A 14876-nucleotide genomic window follows, 5' to 3' on the forward strand; every position below is an offset into this window, starting at 1 on the left:
TATCTCCCTTCTTCTTCTATTTGCAATGATATGTAAATTTGGACCAGGGGGCTGCAGTGGATCAGAATCCTAGTATTTGGGGGCTGGGTAGGATTTTAAAGAATTTCAAGCTCAACCACTCATCTGATATATGAGAAGTCAACACTGGGAATTTGTTGTTGATGTTATATGTCAAATCTACCCAAGCAGCTAAACTTATCCTGGGCCTGCGTATTGCCACAAATATGGAGCAAATCATGAAATTAATCAGATGTTTTGTCTGCATGTCACCCAGTTTGCACACTCTCAATAAACTGACTGACATGACTGGCAATTCATGTACTGGAGAAGCTCATCCAAAGACCCATTCCAGAATACAGTAGACATAACAATGTTATGAGTCATTTTCTTAAGAAAAGCCGGCCTGGCTCTTCACTTTTGCCACTATCACCTTCACCAACAAGATGATATCTAACAGTTCAAACAGATTTGGTGAAAGGGCCAAACTTGGTAATCATACAAACTGTAATTAAGCAAAAACAGAACAAAAAACAAACAACTCATATACAGACAACAGTATGGTGATTACCAGAGTTAAAGTGGGTTGGGGGGAGGTGGGGGAGGGTAAAGGGTGGGATAACTGGTGATGGAAGGAGACTTGACTTGGGGTGGTGAACACACAATACAATACATGGGTGATGTACTATAAAATGGTATACCTGAAACCTATGTAATTTTATTAACCAATGCCTCCTCAATAAATTCAATTTAAAAAGTAAAAAAACAAAAACAAAACAAAACAATAACTGTATTATCAAAATTGTTCCAAATTAGACCTTAGTCAGTTCCTCCAAAGTGAATTATTGACTAACTTGCCTAGATCTAGAAACTGCTACTTAAATTTTTCTTTGTATATTTATATACAAAAGTGTATAAATTTTTCTTTGTATACTTCTCTCTGAATGGTTATCCTTTGTCCTGAGTAGCATTATTTCACACTAAATGTAACACAGAGGTCCTGTCCTTTTGCTTACCTAAATTTTTTTTTTTTTACTGTGGGCTCTAATTTTCTGGTTGAAGGCTCCCAGTCAGTGACCACATCTTGTTCCTTCTTATTTTATGAATGTGACTGACACAGATGCCACTTGGCACCATGCAAAGATGCTGCAGGCAAAGAAAGGCTATGCAGACGAAGACAGAAAGCGGGGCTCAGACTCAGCACCCTCCGAGCCCAGCTTTCAGCAGCCAGGGATGGCAGCTCCCATCTATTCTTAGAATAACCACCTCCGAGTCTGTCCTCAGCATTGCTTTGAGGCAGATGTCTGGGGATGGGATTTTAAGAATGGACTCTCACTATCCAGTGAACTATTTGGTCCCATCATGGGTGTTGTGCCACCTCAGAGATATGTTGCATGAAAACACACTCACCACTAAACAGTGATGATCTACATGCTGTCCACATGTAGACAAGTTCATCCTCAATGACGTCTCCCCTTGCCTCTGCATTCTGGCTTGGATCTCAATCCAACGTGGCACTCGCACACTGACCCTGGCTGCAGGCTTCTCCTGGTTCCCTTTCACAGGCCAAACTGAAACCTCCTCCCAGTATTGAAAAATCATTCACATTAAAACTTTCAGACTTGTCATTCCTACTCCTTCCGTTACCTTCTGAGCTTCTTGTATTTCTCCTTCATTCACCAATGACTTGGGCACCTGACTTACCTCTCCTCCAGAACTACTTCTGTCATCCTGACTGGTGACTCCACATTTCGGCTTCTCAGTTCCTTATCTCAAATGATCATTCTCCATCTCAGCCACCCTTGCCCATGGTGTCTTCCTAGATTTTTCTGTCACCAGAAACTGTGTCACTCTTTATCTGCTTGCTATCTTCTGCCTCTCTTAAGAATATCTCACTAGAAATTCCTTTCCCATTGGCTCTCAAAACCAGCTATATCCTTCCTGGGGCCCAATGCAAAAAGAAAATGCAAGGACCCTTGTTCAAAATAATTAAAAATTTCAAGATGGTGACATTAGAGCATTAAACCAAGATGTGTCCCCTCTAAGCAAAGGGCCCTAGGTGACTACACAGATCACATGTCCATGAAGTCAGTCCTTTAGGTCCTTCTTCTCCAGCCTATGGGCCCATTTCTCTCCCATGCATCCTCTAACATACCCCAGTTTTTCCCTCAGTCCTGACTTCTCTCTCCTGATTCCAATTCCAAATGCAATACTCATCCAGTATGTGAAAGACACATGTTGGAGTGGAGAGAACAATGGGCAAAGTGAGCTGGGAGCTTGAAAAATCGGCGAATAAGAGTGGAACATAAAGGGTGGCAGGTAGGAAAATAAAAATGCTTGCTCATATTGTAGTAGGCAATAATCACCATAGCTTAAAAATTCCTGGATTTTTACATTTTGAAGTCTTTACAATACTCCCAATTAGTTTTGTTCATAAAAGGGATTAGACATGTAGTGAAAAATGGTGCTTTGTAGTAGTTCATTAGCTTGACATTTATTGTGGTTGTGAATTTAATCTTTTCTGTACTGCCTAAGGGGGAAAATCCATCTTGTTATTCCAAATTCACGTCAGTCTATTTTCCTTAATTTGCACATGAACTTAGATGTACAAATTTCCATGGGTTTTTTGCCTGTTTCTTTCCATTCGGAGAGATTCATTCTGAAACTGAGTTCATACATGAGGAATGAGGCATAGCTCACAGCCAGCAAGCCTGGAATCTGGCTGCTCGGTGCACCTCGGATTTGAGCAAAGCTTAGACAAAACTAAAGAAATGAAATAAAATATTGGGACAACCAGAGCAAAGTGTGTAGGCTCAGAGACCTTTTTGTCAGTATTTTCCTTTCAATAGCCACCATACTTGATGGGTCAAATGTAATGTTCTTCTCTTCCATTCCGGCATTTCTCCAAGTGACATTTGCCACCACTGAGAGGCAGTCAGGCCGCCAGAGGTAATGTTTTCAATTCTTTAAAGGTTTCAATGAATCACATGTTCACATGAAAAACCAATAGGCTGCTGCTTCTTTCTTTCCTTTTTCTTTCTTCTTGGAACTTCCCAGCAGCCTTTCTCCTTTTCCCCTAACTTCCCAGTGATTTTTTTAAACATAGTCTGGCTCTGACCTATTTTGGTGACTTGGGTCACCATGGAGATGCCTGAATTCCTGATTTAAAATATCTCCTGCCCAATTCAAACTACCCATTCATTTTAACAGAGAAAGCTGGCACTGAAGAATATTTTTGAGAAGCCAAGAATGTAAATTATCTGAGGTGACATTGAGAGGCAACAAAGGCATGTTGGCACCTCTGTTCTTCAATCAACCTTAGTTCTAAAGTGGAGGGAACCATTTCATCTTTTCAACAATGGCCTGCGCTTTTTGCTCCTTCTGTGGCCGGATGGATCTTAAACCTAACTATATCCGGCACCTGAGTTCTTTCTCCAGCCTTCCATGTTGGAGGGTTGGTTCACCGTTGACAAGTGCCTCCAGGACTTTGCTGTGTAGGTATGATGTCTCCTTGGTCAATTTAGACTCTAAGTCACTAAGAAGACAGAAGTCTGAGTCATGAATCAGCAAATAGGAGTAAGCCATTCAGATAGACAGAGCATAAGAAGAACATTTATTGAAATGTTATAATAGTATCTCACTGAATCCCTGAGTAGGAAATGGACCTTATGAGACATGCAGCCAGGCTCTCCCTGCCCTTTATGCTCTATTCCTCCCTCTATGCATCTCTCTCATTTATTTACTCAGCATCAGTCTATGTAGTAGGTAAGAGGGTGGTCTCTGGAGCTAGACCTCCTGAGTTTGAATTCTAACCATCCTGTGCCTCAGTTTTCTCTTATGTAAAGTCTATATATATAAAAGCATAAAATGCAAATTGACTGGACGGCGGAATGACTGGTTGGCTATGATGCACACTGACCACCAGGGGGCAGACAATCAATGCAGGAGCTGCCCGCAGCCCGCAGGCCCCAATTGGGGCCTGCTGGCCAACCTCTTGGTCCCTCCCCCTGGCCAGCAGGCTCTGATCGCCTGATGGGGAACCGGGAACCTGGGGTGGTTGGCGGCTGATGTGGGCGGCACCGGGGCTCCATCACCCCACAGGTCATCCGACACACAGAGGGTGACCAGCAGCGGTGGCAGGGGGAGGAGCCGACAGCTGAGGAAGATCAGCCCTGACTGCAGGCCAGGCCTAGGGACCCTACCCGTGCACGAATTTCATGTGCCGGGCCTCTAGTTGTATATAACAGTATATATTTCATGGTGTTGTTTTAAAAATTAAATGAGTTAATAATACATGTAGAATGTTATGTATAACACTTTGCATCCTTTAGCTCCCCTCAAACTAAGCTTTCCCTCCTTGTTTATCAGGACTCAAGCATGATGATCTCTGTTCTGATTTTTATAAGCTCCCTTTCAGGTCTAACGCTCTTTGCTAATTGACTCTGCTATACTGCATCTTATTCCCAGGGAGGTAGCCACTCCTGATCCAATTGTCTGTTGTTAAAGGGGACAGTGCTGGGGTCAAAGTAGCAGCAGCTAACATTCATTTCATGACTAGTCTAAGTACTAATCCTCTTCTTTCATTACACCCCAAAATAGTTACTATGACTAACCTCTCTCGAGGTTAAAATGAGGTCCTATAAGATAAAGAAATGAGATAATATATGAAAAAATATAAGAAAACGATGGAGATAATAATGGCTGAACCAGAATTTGAGCACAGGATCCAGGGCCTTAAATAGGCCATCATAGTCCCTCTCTCCCAGTTATGAAGTTGACTCCTGGGAAGGAGGCAAAGCAAGTTCAATAAGAAGGGAGCTGTGGACAGTGAGGAATAACTAGCCTGGCTTGCACAGAACCTTAAGGGTGTGTATATCTTGGAAGAAGGCAGTCTCAGCTGTGTGAACTGATGTTAAACCCTGATGTGACCTGAAACTCCAAGAAGCAGAATTATCTGACTCTAAGTCTGCAGCCTTTGAGGGAGTTGCTGGAATCAGAGAGAGATTCAATACTACTGAGTCACATTGATGCAATTTGCTTTCTCTTAAACTTTTAAATACAATTATCTATAGGCATTAGTTTAAAATTCTTCTAAATATAATACATGTACTTATATAAATGCATTTATATAAATGGATATATAATCCTATGTATATAGAGATGCCTTATGCTATTACTTGTGTGGGTTTGTATAGTACTGTGGGAATTCTTGAACCCAAATATCACATAAAGTTAAATTTAAAAGATTTAAGTTCTTGACTCATTTAAATTCCAGTAAAGATTTCTTAAAAATAACCTTCTAGTCATAGGATTACAGTCTCTGATTTTTAGCTTCAGAATCATTAGCCATGATAAGAATAGAGAGCTCTTTGACTTTTTATAGAGTGATGTGTTTTTCTTTTCCTTTCTGGATCTCTAGCCATATTTATTTTTTCTGTCTCCAAAAAAAGAAATTTTATTATATTTCTCTTACCTAACAAATCTCACCCCCACTGGCATCAAATAGATCTACCGCTTCTGAAATTCTTCATTGCAGACACAAGCCTCTATACACTAAGAATCAAATATTGAAAATGCATCTGCAGCTTTTCTGGTTCCCAGTGGTTAACTAGAACCCCTGCCAATATGATCTAGCCATCTCAAACAATCCCCAGAATGTAATGACTGAAAATAATCCATATTAATTAAAGTATTGTAAACTCCTTCAAACTCTTTAAGTAAGTTTATTATGCCCTAAGAAATTCAGATAAATTTGTTCCAGAAATATTAGGCTGACAACCATATTGATACTGAATTTGGTGTGGAAGGAGAACTTAAGATAAGCAAAACTTATGTCTGCCCTTAAGAATCTTAAAATTAGAAAGCGAAAGTAAGATCTATATACAAACTATACTTCAAGGGAGAAAGTGTTAGGGTTAAGTCAGTTTTTCTGTATCTTTTCATTGTCATGACACATGTTTGAAAACTGGAATTTTTAATGAATTAATGAAAAAATGTAAAATGGTAATAAATTAAGTCAACAATGATTACAATAACATACTGCAGAAAAAAAAAATGTCTACATTGACCACAACTCTTTACTGCCTTGACCCTGTCATTTTAGATACTCAGAGGCAAAGTCCTCCGATATTCCAGTAAAAACTCAATCTTTCTTTCATACATTAACTTAGTTTTGGCTTCTTTGACTTTGTTCTATCACCTTATTTCTTACAGCAAACTGTGCCAAAATCTGCCCCATATCACTTGAGGCACTTAGTTCAACATTCTATCAATACACAGCACTATAAAGTCAGATAGCTTCAGTGGTAAGGAAGTAGTGTATCATCTGCATTTGCACCAATATGGGCTCCATTGTTGGCAATGGACAGAGTAACCAGCCATCTCAGTTTACCCAGGACAGAGGGGTTTCCTGGGATACAGGACTTTCAATGCCAAAATGGGCAAGTACCTCACAATAGATAGAAAGTGCAATTCAAAATGGCTCAGTTTAAAAGGAAAATCATTAGCTTGTGTATCAGGGAAGCAAGTAGCTTCAGGTATAATTGGATTTGGAGGCTCAAAGACAGTATGTTCTCTTTCCATCTCTTGGTTCTATTCTCTTCCTCCTCCCACCCTGTGATAGTTTTAATCTAAAACCTCACATGGCTGAGGAAGAAATGTGAATGTGTCGATAGGGCTGTTTGAAGTGCTATAATTTAAAGCTAGGGAACAGGGAAGTCAGGCTAGAGAGTGGTTTAGAACCAGAGGTGAGGGAGGAAGATGTGGTGTCAATCCTGCCACTTAATGTGTGACCTCAGACAGGGGACTGAGCCTCTCTATGGCCTGGGCTCCCCACTTATGAGATTTTATGGAGCTTTGGATAGAATTAAATAAATAAAATAAAATATAAAATAAAACCTCACAGGGTAACATATCAGCTCCAGGCCTAAATCCTCCCAGATTCAAATAATAATTTTTTAAAAGTCCCATAACCATATCAAAATTACAAGTAAACTAAAAAAATATATATCAACATTCAGAATCACCTGAAATCTACCTGAATGGAAGTCCTACAACTAGAAATTCAAAGAAGAAAGCACATCCAGACTGGTAGGAGGGGCAGAGATGCAGAATGGGCTGGTCCCACACCCATATGTGGCAGGTAAAAATCAGGAGGAATATCTCAGCTGCTAAAGTACCCCTGCAGCTCAATTCAGGTCATGAACACATCCCTGAACCAAATCCTGAGCCAAAGGGAATGGGTTTCTGGTTAGTTTAGGCCTAGCTCGCATGCCCATTTATATATCTCAGATTGGGGTCTGGCCCACCCAAACTATGGGAACTAAGGGAAAACAGTGGAGGTTCTTCAAAGGAAAAGTAAAAGTTAAAAAAAAATAGATTCTGGGAAGCCAAAATAATTAATAATCTATGCTCAAAATTTGGTGTTATCCCTACAGCACTACTATGTGGAACAGATTAACTGAGAGCTATTTGTTTAAGACTACTGATTGGGAGAGACAGTTGACGTAAGGGAGATGGTAACATAGTTGAGCTATAAGGGTGTGTGCATATCAAGAATTCATTAACACTGATGTACTGAGATTTTAGGGTAGGTTTTTAGAGATATTATGCTGTTTTTACTATGCTTTATAGTGAAATTTTCTGAAGTCTGTTATTGCTCATTCTTATTCTAGGCAAAGGCACTGTGTGTAGCAAAGCCACAGATGTGGAGAAGGCAGAAGCTACATGGATATCAGTGGAGGCTTGGATTTGGTTATTACTGGACCAATATCTACATTGGAGTCTGTTCAAATTGCCTCATATGTTTTTGACTGAAGTTTCAAGAATAGACGTTTGGCTCTGTCATGAAGTCATAAAATTAATTTCACTCTGGTCTTAAGTCAACTGAGGCCAGAAATTTAGAAACTTTTAATAAGAATAAAGTTTTGATTAAAAATAAGAAAAATGACTTCAAATCATATTCTCTAGCTGGCTTCCTGTATTCTCTGGGGAGCTACACACTCAATTTTATGAAAAATAAAAGTAAAAAAAGGTGTTAAGAATGTACCTTATCTAAATCGTAGGCAGAAGAGAATCCTATCTAATAAAAGACAAATATGCAAATTGACCGCACCATCGCTACGCCCAAGCCACGCCCACCAACCAATCAGGATGAATATGCAAATTACCCCAACAAAGATGGCGGCTAATTTGCATATCAAGACAGAGTAGAAAGAAGCCAAGAGCTGCAGAAGGGAGCAAAGCTGCAGAGAAGCAAGCAAGCCGGGGGGAGGAGAAGGGAGGAGCGGAGGCGGGGCCGGGGGAGAAGGAAGTTGAGCAGGCGGGGCCGGGGGAAAAGGGGTGGGGCCGGGGTAGAAGGGAGGAGCGGAGGCGGGGCCGGGGGAGAAGGAAGGAGAGCGGGCTGGCGGAGAAGGCGGGGCGGGGGAGAAGGGAGGAGCGGAGGCGGGGCCGGGGGAGAAGGAAGGAGAGTGGGCTGGCGGAGAAGGCGGGGCGGGGGAGAAGGGAGGAGCGGAGGCGGGGCCGGGGGAGAAGGAAGGAGAGCGGGCTGGTGGAGAAGTTAGAAAAGCAGGTGGGCTGGCGGAGAAGTTAGAAAAGCAGGTGGGCTGGTGGAGAGCGCGGGGCGGGTGATAAGGGAGGAGAGCAGGCAGGGCGGGGTAGAGTGCAGCAGGAAACCCTATTGCAGGATTTTTCCTGCAACGGGAACGCTAGTCTATAATAATAAAAGGGTAATATGCTAATTATACCAGACGTCTTCCGGATGTCCTTCCTAATGAAGCCGGGGCTGGAGGGAAGCCAGCCCGGGTCCTGGGTGCCTGTGGGCAGCCAGAGGAGGGAAGCCCGGGTCCTGGGTGCCGGAAGGAAGCTGGTGCAAGCAGTCGGGGGAAGAAAGACCTACTCTTGCATGAATTTTCATGCATCGGGCCTCTAGTCTATAATAATAAAAGCGTAATATGCTAATTAGACCGAACAGCCGAATGACCTTCCAGACATCATTCCGGACATCCTTCCAGATGACCTTCCGGATGAAGCTGTGGTGGTGGAGGCCGAGGCAGAGTGGTTAGGGGTGATCAGACAGGCAGGCATGCAGCATGGTTAGGGGCAATCAGGCAGGCAGGCAGAGTGGTTAGGGGTGATCAGGCAAGCAGGCGAGCAGTTAGGAGCCAGCAGTGTCGGATTGTAAGAGGGATGTCTGACTGCCAGTTTAGGCCCGATCTCACAGGGATTTATGTGGGATCGGGCCTAAACTGGCAGGCAGACATCTCCGGAGGCATTCCGGATTGTGAGAGGGTGCAGGCTGGGCTTAGGGGACCCCCACTTCCCCGTGCATGAATTTCGTGCACCGGGCCTCTAGTAATGAAATAATCTCTTTAAATGCCTTTGTCCTTCCAGGAGTGAAACAACAGCCAAGTCTCAGAGTTCCACAGGTGGCCTATTCATCTTAAGATTTCTTGGGAATAAACAGCATGTCAAATTTCTAGCATTTGTTTTGCTTTCACATACAATGTTTGCATTCTGTTCTCATAGCAAACCTCAAGGTTGGCAGATAATCTGTTCCATTTTGCAGATATAAGAAGCTGGTGTATGAGTGGTTAAATATCTTGGCCAGGTTACACAACTAGTTCATGGATTTAGAACCACCTACCAGGGGGTGTGTTCTTTTGATATAACCACTAAACACCATTCCCAGTAAGTTTGGTAGGTCAGTAGTTCTGCTTCTCCAGAATTGGGTCTTGGTATGCCCACCTTTGGAGTAACTTGTCAATTCATTCATTTACTGAATGCCAACTTTGTTCTAAGGACTCTGGAGGGTGATGGAGATACACTGAGGAATAAGGCACACTCCTGCCTGTAATAAGATCTCAATCTAAAGTAATTTTCTTTGCTTTGTGTTACCAGAAAAAGTTAAATATAAATTGTTTGTTGACTGTGCATCACTTTTTTTTTGCTTTGTATACTTCTATTCTAATTATTATAAATTTAGTTGGCAGATCTATATATATAAAAGGCTAATAGGCAAAGTGTCCCCTTGGGAGATCGGGAGTTCAGCTGTCAGGTGGGGAAGGGAGGCCCCAGCCGGCAGCCAGAAGGCCCCTATCAGCCCTGATTGCTGGCCAGGCCTAGGGACCCTACCTGTGCATGGATTTTGTGCACCGGGCCTCTAGTATAATAATAAGCATAACTATTTATTATGTTCCAATAACTGTGCTAGGCACAAATTTAATTCAGCTTTCAAACCAGATGTGCAGAGCAAATATAGCTTATTCAATTTGACTATAATTTATCTGGTCTTCCTTCCAATGGTTAAGAACAAAAAAATAACAACTTTTGTTCCAATCTAATTTGGAGCTTAATAATAATTTAAATAGTCACTTAGGGTAGTGTTCAGGCAACATCCAGGAAGCAAGTCAAGCCTTTCTGAATAATCATATTTTGAATGTTAGAGGTGGAATATACCCCCTCCGTTTCTTTGTATTTTTTCTGAAACAAATTCTAATGCTTCCTTCCCCATACCCACACCCCCTTTCTAGCAGTTCCTAAGATAGATGCCCCTGCAACTAAGGAAAAGGCCTTGCATTCTGAAAGGTTAAAAGGTAAAATTTATTAGTCATTTAAAAATATAACTCCTGTGAAACATACATCATCTCCCAAAATTTCCACAGAAGCTCTAAGAGAGGGGTGGTATTAACAGATGAATTAGCTGAGATACAGAGAGGTTTGATGCCATGTTGAAGACCATGAAGCTGATTTAGTTTGCCATGTGCTTATTGATCTTGATCACACAGGCATGGCAGCAATTCGAAGCCTGACCTCAATCTATCCCTTCTAATCTGCAGACATCCCCCAATCATCTTCAATCCAAGAAGGAAGCCATAGACAGGCCGGTGATCCATGTATCATGAAAGGGGAGAGAAGCTTCTCCTCTCTCTTCCCTGGCCCATAGATATGCTCCCTGGAAGAGAGTGGAACCACTGAGCTTGCTGGAGATGGGGAGAAGGCAGGAGGCAATAAAGGCAAGTAAGGACCAATTATTTCTTACAATGAAGAGAACACCTAAACCCCAGAGGAAAAGTCTGAGTACCCAACATCCTAAATCTCCATACTAGTATAAACCCTGGTCATGGTGAAACCAACAAAGGGAAAGAAAAAATAAAAATCATTCATCTAGTTATTAATAGGACTGCATTACTACAGATTAAATTTGCAAAAGTTATACATTGTCATCTTGGTCATCATCTAGCAAGTATTTCAACTAGATAAATTCTTTGAGAAAAGAGATTATTACTCTTTTTGCATGTCACACAGTGCTTGGCAAATAGGAAAAATAGTCAAGAAAATATTCATTGATATGAAATCACTGATTCAATTGAAACATTGATTCAATATTGCTACATTATTACATTGATCCTAAACTTACCAAGTTAAACCTGTACTTGAATTTTCGTTCTCTAATTTGCAAACATTTAACTGAGTGCCAACTATGGGCCAGATACTGGGATGTGCATTTAAAGCCACATGCAGTTGTAGACCTTCAGGATAATATAATATACTAGAGGCCCAGTGCATGAAATTCGTGCCCGGGGGAAGGGGTGTCCCTCAGCCCAGCCTGCACCCTCACCAATCTGGGACCCCTCAAGGGATGTCCGACTGCCCGTTTAGGCCCGATTCAGGTAGGATCAGGCCTAAACAGGCAGTCGGACATCCCTCTCACAATCCAGGACTGCTGGCTCCTAACTTCTCACCTGCCTGCCTTCCTGATTGCCCCTAACCGCTTCTGCCTGCCAGCCTGATCACCCCCTAACCACTCCCCTGCCAGCCTGTTTGCCCCTAACTGCCCTCCCCTGCAGGCCTGGTCACCCCTAACTGCCCTTCCCTGGAGGCCTGGTCACCCCTAACTGCCCTTCCCTGCAGGCCCGGTCGCCCCCAACTTCCCTCCTCTGCCGACTTGGTCACCCCTAACTGCTCTCCCCTGCAGGCTTGATCACCCCCAACTGCCCTCCCTTGCAGGCCTGGTCCCTCCCAACTGCCCTCCCCTGCTGGCCATCTTGTGGCGGCCATCTTGTGTGTTGGAGTGACAGTCAATTTGCATATTATTCTTTTATTAGATAGGATGGGGGAAAATGCCAATAAATAATTATGAATGAGGTGCATTAGATAACAAGCAAGCCAGTATAATGTAGGAGTTCAGATAAGGCAAGTTTACCTTATTTGGGGCTCTCGGGACATCTTCTCTGAGAAAAGGTTTAATCTCAGAGCTGAGTGAGATGTAATGAGTCAGAGAGGGCGGGAAAGTGAGATCCAGGAACGTGGGAAGGCTTAGATGGCACAGAAGAAATGCTACTTCAGAAATAAAGAAAGCAAGTGTGACAGAAGTGAAAAGGAGACCAATGAAATGATCTTGCATGGCCTCTGAGCTGTGGTAAATATTTTAGGCTTTTTCCTACAGGTTTATGAAGCACATATGACTGCTCCAGTGGAGGAGATCATACTACATACAAGCAAAGGTGTGCCAGGTGACTTTATTCAGCAGCAAATAGAAATTCAGACAACCATCAAACTGTTTTTGTAGTGTTCTTTCCAGAGATCTTTAGAATTTGAAAAGGGAAATAATAAATGCCTAGAAAAGAAGAGACAGCAAGATCAGATGCTGAAGAGTAGGTAGGAAGAATTAAACGATTAGTCAGCATGGGAGTGCCCAGTGCCTTAAGTGACCATGAATATTCAGGTAAGTGTCTGGCTGGATGATTACTGAAGCAGCAGGCATTCCATGGACAAAATGTACTCAAGTCAATCTCTAATTAACAGACAACGTGGTATTGACTGACACCTGTTAGGTTCTAAGCCTCGGTGTACAGATGGCAGCCAACATCCAGGCACATTAAATATTCCAGGTACCATCTGGAGAGGTCTTGCCCTCACACTAGACAGCTAGATCATGGGAAACATCTGGAATATTGACTCAACGTTCTGCCTTTTCTATGAAAAGCCAGTGTTGCAAGTCCAGTCACAGGGACTTGGAGGGATTACAATTATCCACTGGCCATGGTTGGAGTGCGGAGAAAAGTGTGTCAGGCAATTTGGGTGAATTTCAATGCCTCAGCTAACTGCTTCAGTGCCCAAGAATCTAGTTTTTCTTCTTTTTTTTCAGAAAAGATTGTTATGCAAAAATACTAAAGCCTCTAAATCGGTTACCACTCCAAAATACATTTAAATTCCGATTTCCTGAAACAGGGTTAGAAAACCTGCTCTCTCACAATGTAAAATGTCAGTGATTCCTGACATGATCCCTGTTTGGGACCTGTCTCAGCTGACATCAAATATAGGGTGCCATGGGAGAATGCAAGAATGGTACCTAACTTAGAGAAGGAAAATTTTAAGGAAGTCTTTTTGTCTGGCTCATAGTAGGCCCTATTTGTGGAATACATTTTTAATAAAGAATCATGTATAAACTAACCCTGGAAGAATAAATAGTGAGATAAAAATAATGTATCTAGAAATAGTGGAGTTGAGGAGAAGTATTTCCAGTGAGAGGAAATACTAGGGACAAAGACCAAGATACCAGAAATAATCAAATACGTATTTAGCTCTTGGACATCAGCTTAAGATCCTTGCTTGGAAACCTATGGTGCTCAAACTTCAGTGTGCAAATGAATCAGCTGAGAGACATGTCTAAAATGTAGAATCTTTGTTCCTGCACCCAGATAACCTGACTCAGTAAGTCTGGTGGAGAGCCAGGAATCTGAATTCTAATAGCTCCATGGGTATATTTGAGATAGCAAACCCACAGAAATAGAATTAATTGATCACATCAATATAGATTTTTATCCACTTCCTAAAAATCTTTAAAATCAAAATACAATTCTAAATGCTGATCCCATTACCTGGTTCCTTTAGTTCAGTTTTGTTTTTAGTTCTTTGAGGGAGGGAGGGTGCAGAACAGGCAATTTTAAGAAAAGCAACTAAAACTTTGGGGCCACTGGCTCAAAAGCTGAGTTCTCTTTTCTAAAGCAAAATTCTAGCCATACTGGATCATTCCCGATTTCCTCTCTCAAGACATATATCTGTCCTCCCCTCAGTTTTGTAATCCTTTTTCTTCATTTTCCTCAGCCTATAAAACCAGGCTCATCTGCTGCCTTGGGACACCCTCCCTAATTCCCTGCAGAATGAATGACTCGTTCATTTAATCACTCACTGATTTAACTGATGTACTGAGAACTTACTGTGTGCCAGGCATTTGGGATCACTTTAGAAACAAGACTTGGTTCCTACCAGCAAGCTTAAGTTACTCCTCCTCATGAACAGCATTTTTTTCATAGCTAATTGTTGGAGCTAATCTGTCAAGCACTTAGTTTGCTCCTTGTACTGTGCTAAGCATTCCACATGCACTGAAACATATAGTATATGTTTCATTAGTCCCATTTGATAGATGAGTGAACCGAGGCAAAGAGAGGCTAAACATTTTGCCTCCCTGCAAGATTAAGCCACAGAACTGGGATTTGAATGCAGTTAGACTGAGTGCAGAGGCTTTGCCTTAATCACTCCATAACACTCTTTTCTAAGCTTTACCACATTGTTAACTGTACAGTATTATAATTAGCGATCTGCCTAGCTGTCACTCTCATTACACTTTGAACAATTCCAGAGAAAGCACAAAGAGGAAATCAATTTATATCACATGGCACCTGGCACATGAAATGTACGTTAAAAAACAATCATTGAATCATAGAAATTGAGATGTTTGTTTCCAATGGCAAGTGTGCTTTGATAAGTGAAGCATGACCAGACTGAATTGTTGTGTATTTTTGGAACTGGAGGTATAATTTAGAATTTGGATGGTGTTCAGGTTTAATCTTGTACTACTTGGCTAGATTCACATAGTC

This window comes from Cnephaeus nilssonii, assembly GCF_951640355.1.
Source record: "Cnephaeus nilssonii genome assembly, chromosome: 5".
Taxonomy (NCBI): domain Eukaryota; kingdom Metazoa; phylum Chordata; class Mammalia; order Chiroptera; family Vespertilionidae; genus Cnephaeus; species Cnephaeus nilssonii.